At 45.7% G+C, this 5,995-nt stretch overlaps 2 pseudogenes; one reads left to right on the forward strand and one right to left on the reverse strand.

Moving 5' to 3' along the window:
• Window positions 1-321: 321 nt before the first annotated feature.
• On the forward strand, window positions 322-935 carry LOC142461076 (CYFIP-related Rac1 interactor B pseudogene; annotated as a pseudogene).
• A 1,360-nt stretch (window positions 936-2,295) lies between these two features.
• On the reverse strand, window positions 2,296-3,227 carry LOC142460884 (dual specificity protein phosphatase 7 pseudogene; annotated as a pseudogene).
• Between the last annotated feature and the right edge of the window lie 2,768 nt (window positions 3,228-5,995).

The raw sequence follows: 5,995 nt of genomic DNA on the forward strand, positions 1-5,995 counted from the left end.
AACATTGGAAAGAGCTACCCTTTTGGAAGCTGGGGGTCCGGGATGTACTCCTACAAAGCTCGGGCCAATGGGTACACCCTCATAGAGCCCAGGGCCGGTGAGCGGTGGAGCGGTGCACCCCAAGGCAGCATCAGCCTACAGAGTAAACTCACCGAACATCCGAACACTTGAGTTCCCACGTGTGGAGGGAGACATGAGGCCCCAGGATCAAGGCCAGACAGAGACCTTTAAAATAGCTGAAATATTTATCACAAAATCAGAGACGAAGGTAGAGGGACAAGGACCGAATCACCAGCCAGCAATGGTTGAATGTACTTTAACATGGGGAATCTTCTTAAACATTTGTCATGCAGAAACCTTGAGCAGGGGTCAAAATTTCCCCTTAATTTAGAAAGTGCTCAGCCTACAGAGTCTGAGAAGGAAATTTAGAATCAGGTGAATGTAGTATTAAAAGATACAGAAGGTATCTAGGAGGACTTCAGACATATAGAAGAGCTGACCACGCAGTTCGAGAGGTGACCCAGCATCCAGCGGAGGAGAAGTTGCAGGAGAAGACATGGAATGCAGTGGTCCCACTAGCAGGCAAATTAAAGACATTTTATTAATTTCTCAGGTTAGAAACAGCATTACGAGGTCTACTGGGAGCCCCGATAAACACCCAGAGAGCAGGCTCTTGCTCAACACTTTGCAGAAATCCTTCATTTCACACTCTGGTTTGATGAACTCCAGATTGCAAATCCTGCCACGCAGAATGGTGTCGGTCTTACAGAAGAGTGTTGGGTCTTATGGGGATGAGCCATGTGTCTGCAGAAGGAGAGAATGAAGTCAATAATGAGCGGGCAAACTGAAGGTCTCTGTTTAATGTGGAAGCAACCCTGATGCTGGAGTCCTCAAGTGATGCCACAACAAGCTTTGTGTCTGAGAATACGAAGTGACCAGCAGAAGATCCCCCAGACGGATGGAGTACCGTGGCCTGTGGGGTAGCCACCCCCGACAGTTATTCATGGGTTCAGTAGGCACAATCATACAGTTAAGATATATAATGATTGTAGTAAAGCCATGGAGAATTTGGAGAGATAGCCAATAATCTCAAATAAATATTTTTCTGTTATTCTCTCCTTTCAGCCAAGATGCATCTGATATCACCAATGATATCCCTTGTTACACATCCTCCACTGAATCCAGCTTGAATCTTGTGTAGCTGTCAATATACTTTTGCAAATGTTTTGATGATATTCAGCAAAACTTCTTTTCTAGGTGAGAATGAAGATACTGTTCTATAATATGCACATTATGTAGCAACTTTCTTTAGAATAGGTACAAATATGGGTTTCTCAGTCAGTTGGCCAAGTAGCTGTCTTCTGAATTTCCTGAGGTAGATCAGGAAGTATTTCTAGTACATCACTGGCTTATTCAAACACATTTCAGTTGTTATTCCATCGATTCCTGAAATCTCGGTTTCTGCTAATGTTTTCAGTGCAGCTTGGACTTCCTCCTTCAGTACCACTGGTTTTTCATCTTTTGATATCTCTTGAAATGGTTGAATGGTAACTAGTTCTTTTTGGTGCAGTGATGCTACATTTTCCATTTTCTTTTGGGGCTTCCTATATCATTCAATATTTTGCTCATAGAATCTTCAATATTGTAACCCAAGGTCTGTAATTTTTCTGGAATTACTTCAGTTTTAGGTATGCTGAGCATATGTATTCTTCCTTTTTGGATTCTCACTCTAGGCCGTTGCACACTCCATTATAACAATTTTATTTTGTCTTCTTAAGCTGCCCTTTGAAATTTTCTGTTCAGTTCTTTTACTTTTACTTCTGAGAAAAGAAGGGCCCACTGCGGAAACGGGGGTTTCCCATACGTGCAACACGCATTTGGTCAAGAAAAGGTCAGCGCGTAGTTTTTGTCTTTTACATGAAAGACAAACAGAAAACCACCAGGAATTATACTCTTTAAAATAAAAAAACAACAATATGAGAACGTTTCTCTCTCTCTCTCTCTCTCTCTCTCTCTCTCTCTCTCTCTCTCTCTCTCTCTCTCTCTTCTCTCTCTCAGGATCAAGGGATGAAATAGTGGTTTATACTATCCACTGTTGGGTGTAGCCTGGAAATAACACTTTTTGTTAAAAAGATGAAGGGAGGTAAATCTGAAGGGCTGGAACACTCTTCTCCACGGTGCTTGGATTTACCTGCTGGGTGAAGAGTAAACTCGGGTCCGTGGGTGTCTTTTAAAAACGGCCAGGTGGGCCCGGCCATAGAGAGCAGGCTGGGCTTCCCTCCCGGCCTGGGCGCTTCACGTGGACTCCAGCCTGTTGAGCGGGAAGAGGTGTTGGCTGGTGTGCGTGGAGAAGTAGAGCTGCCCGCCGGGCGTGTGGCTGTTGTAGGGGTTGCTCAGCGCTACCGTCAGCTCAAAGTCCAGCTTGCCCCATGAAATTGATGTTGGGTGAGATGTTGGACTTCTTCCTCTTGACGAAATCATATGCGTCGTTCAGCGAGAGGTTCATCTTCTGCATCAGGTAGGCCATGGTCACTGTCACTGAGCGGCTGATGCCGGCCAGACAGTGCACCAGGACCCCGAACTTCTTGGAGCGGGCCTCATCAATGAAGCTGATGGCCTCGGGGAAGAACTGGGAGAAGTCTGGCTCCAGTGGTCGGAGATGGGAATCTGCATGAAGCCATTGGGCAGGTTCGGTGTGACGTTGAGGATGCACTTGATGCCGTACTTGCCCAGCACGTCCCGGTTGGTGGAGTCCTTGGCACAGCCGAGGTAGAGGTAGGGCAGGATCTGGATGGGGAAAGCCGGCTGTCTGGATGGCAATGTGGCTTCCCTTCGATTTGGTGACATTGCTGGGCAGCTCTGCGGTCGGACTGCTGGAGCTCTCCGACGGAGCAGTCGGAGCTGATGCGCAGGCCGCCTCCACCCAGCACCGAGGTGGGCTGGGAGCCGCTGGTCAAGGACAGGCGCTGGCCTTGGGCTGCCACTCGTGGTGGCCTCCTCTTAGAGCAGCACGGTGGCCGCCTTGCAGCATGGGGTGAAGCGCTCCTTGTCGGCGTGGTTGGTGACGATGGAGCGGATGGGCAGGTTGCCCTTGCGCAGGCCCCGCAGCATCAGGTCCAGATGGCCAGGTTGAAGGCCGTCTTGATGTGCGACAACTCGAAAAGCTCCTCCTGCAGCCCCTCGGCGCTCTTGCAAAGCATGGCTCCCGCACCTGCTGGCGACTCGGACCCCGTCCAGGTGCACGCCTTTGCCGTTCCCCAGGCTGACATGTGCGCCCTGGTTTTTCATGGGGAGCGTGTGCTGGGTAGCCCTACCCTGGGACGGCACCAGGGCCACGAGGGCCTCAGTCGCATCTCTGGGCACCTGCCTCCTGCCGAACTGCGTGCCGGTTGGCCCGCCCACCTGGCCCTCCCAAACCCTTCAGTTTTAAGGCATTAAAATACAGCTGTGGAGGAGTGGCACATTCAAAATAGTCAACATGGCAAAGCTTTCCGGCGCTTCATTTGCTGCTGGGGCTTGGCTCCATAGGACGGGAAGCATAACTATTAGTACTTAGAGTGTGGTAGAGGAAGTATAACTCTAAGGAATTTGGAAGTTGTCAAAAATGAAACCGAATGTATTGGTATTCTAGGCATTAGTGAGCTGAAATGGGCTGGGATAGTCATTTGACTTGGACAAGTGTTATGGATGGGTGTCATCCAGTCAGCCATGATTTACAGAAACCCTATGTATGACCAAAAAAAAACCCAAAAACACCATCGGGCCCTGCGGCGCCAGGTCCGGAATTGTTATGTTTTAGCCCATGGTTGTAGCCATGGTGCCAACCCTCTTTAGGGTCTTCTTTCTTTTTCATTGTCCCTCTACTTTACCAAGCATGCTGTCCTGTTCAAGGGACCATTTCCTCCCAGTAGCGCATCCACAGTAGGTGAATGATGTCTCACATCCTTGCTTTTAAGGAGCAATCTGGCTATGCTTCTCCAAGACAGATTTGAACAGTATTTTGCCAGTCTGTGATATTTCAATATTCTTCACCAGTATCAAAATTCAAATGCATCAAATCTTATTTGGGATTCCTTATTCTTATGAGATGATTAACAATCATATGTACTTCACTACTATGACTTACTGTTTACTACTTCAGGAGCAACACTGTAGTTTACTATTTCAGGAACGACACTGCACACATGGTTAAAAAGATCAAGGTCATTCGTTAAGTACAGTGCTGGATGTGCCAGGCTCTCCTGCACACCTAGTAAAGGAGACCAGCTAATACCACCACTATTCAAATTCACTCACTAATGACTAACTATAGTGACAAAATATTGTTACATTCTACCACGTCCTTCAGTCAGAATGCATTGATAATTGCTGCTGATTGGAAGGCAACTATTAAATGCAAAAGGATTGGGAATTGGAAAATATAGACTTGGTGATAGAAAGTAAGATGGACAAGCATGACAGAACTTGTAAGACCAAAGACTACTTCAAAGAAAATATTTTTTTCAAATGGCAACTTTAGATGTGAAATCTACACAAATCAAATTGCCTAGACCTCTGGGATTTCTCTGTGAAAAGACAATGGAGAACCACATACATTTAGTCAAAACAAGGTCAATGGCCGACTGTGAAATAGACCAAAATTGCGCAATGAAATTTAGCTCGAAGATAAGCATCATTAAAACAAGTCCAGAACAAGTCCAAAAAAGCCACACATTTACAGGCCATCTCAAAAATAGCTCGGATGCGCCTAACTTGACCAAACGAAAAGGATGATATCAAAAATATCATGCATGAAGTAATAAAAAAATTAAATTTAAAACATAAGGGAGAGGGGGAAGTAGGTGCTAGAAAACCCGGAAACATAGTCTTGAAAGTAGAATCGCTAAGGCAAATAGAAAAACTGACGAAGTACACAAGCTGAACAGAAAATTTTCAAAAAGTCATTTGAGAAGACTAAAGTGAAATGTGCAAAGACCTGTAGTTAGAAAACCAAAAGTGAAGAATTAAATTCACGACTTAAGTTGTCATATTGAAGGATTTTATAACCAAAAGAAGCATTAAAATAAGATGGAAAGAAATACTAATTAAACTAAAGAGAATTCGTCAGCAATCAGCCATTACAAGTGGTAGCATAAGATATATAATCATTTATTATCGCCATTCTAAGCATAATTCTACAGGAGTTCTGCTGGTACAGTGGTGATCCATTAGGTTGCTAGCCTCAAGGTCAGCAGTTACGAACCATCAATTGCTCTTGGGAGAAAGACTGGTCTTCTATTCTGGGAAACTCACAGGGGGTGGTTTGACCCTGTCCAACAGGGGTCTCTATGAGTTGATATCAAGTGAATGGCAGTGAGGTTTTGAGCTAAAATTCCTTAAGTGGTGTCTTATCATTGTGCATTCTCTGCGGGTGGCTGTGATCCCATTTTGGAAGGAGTTCTTTGTTACACGACTGAAGTGGGGATAAGCGGGCCTAACCTTAGTAGAGGGTATGAACCAACCCACATCCTGTTTTCTTGGGTGTGTCTTTAAGACTCCTTTAGTGAAGGGTGTGACTTAAAGCATCATCATTCATTTACAGTGGTTTATGGTCTGCAAACAGGTATACCACGCATCCATCAAAGCCATTCCTGAGTATATAGGAGTTTGTAAGTGGCAGAAGCTGCCAAGGCCAGATGTATAGGAGGCTGGCACAGAGGAGCAGCACCAAAACTATGGGGTACCTTCTTCTCATCTGGCTCAAGACCTTGGAACTGTGCCACAGACTGAGAGGTGAGCTGGCTTCCTGGACCATGGAGACAAAGGCCAAGGGAACACATGGCTAAAAGACAGGTCCAGAGAGAGATAACGTGGCTGCTGGTTGAGGGGATAAATGGTTTTATCCTCAATGCTTGCTGATCCTGACTTGTGGTAATCTATTAACTTCTCTAATAAAACCCCACAACCCTAAGAATTGTTGAGTTCTGTGTGGCCCTTGGACAAACGATTGAACTTA

Source organism: Tenrec ecaudatus, chromosome 11, assembly GCF_050624435.1.
Source record: "Tenrec ecaudatus isolate mTenEca1 chromosome 11, mTenEca1.hap1, whole genome shotgun sequence".
In the NCBI taxonomy this organism is placed as follows: Eukaryota; Metazoa; Chordata; class Mammalia; order Afrosoricida; family Tenrecidae; genus Tenrec; species Tenrec ecaudatus.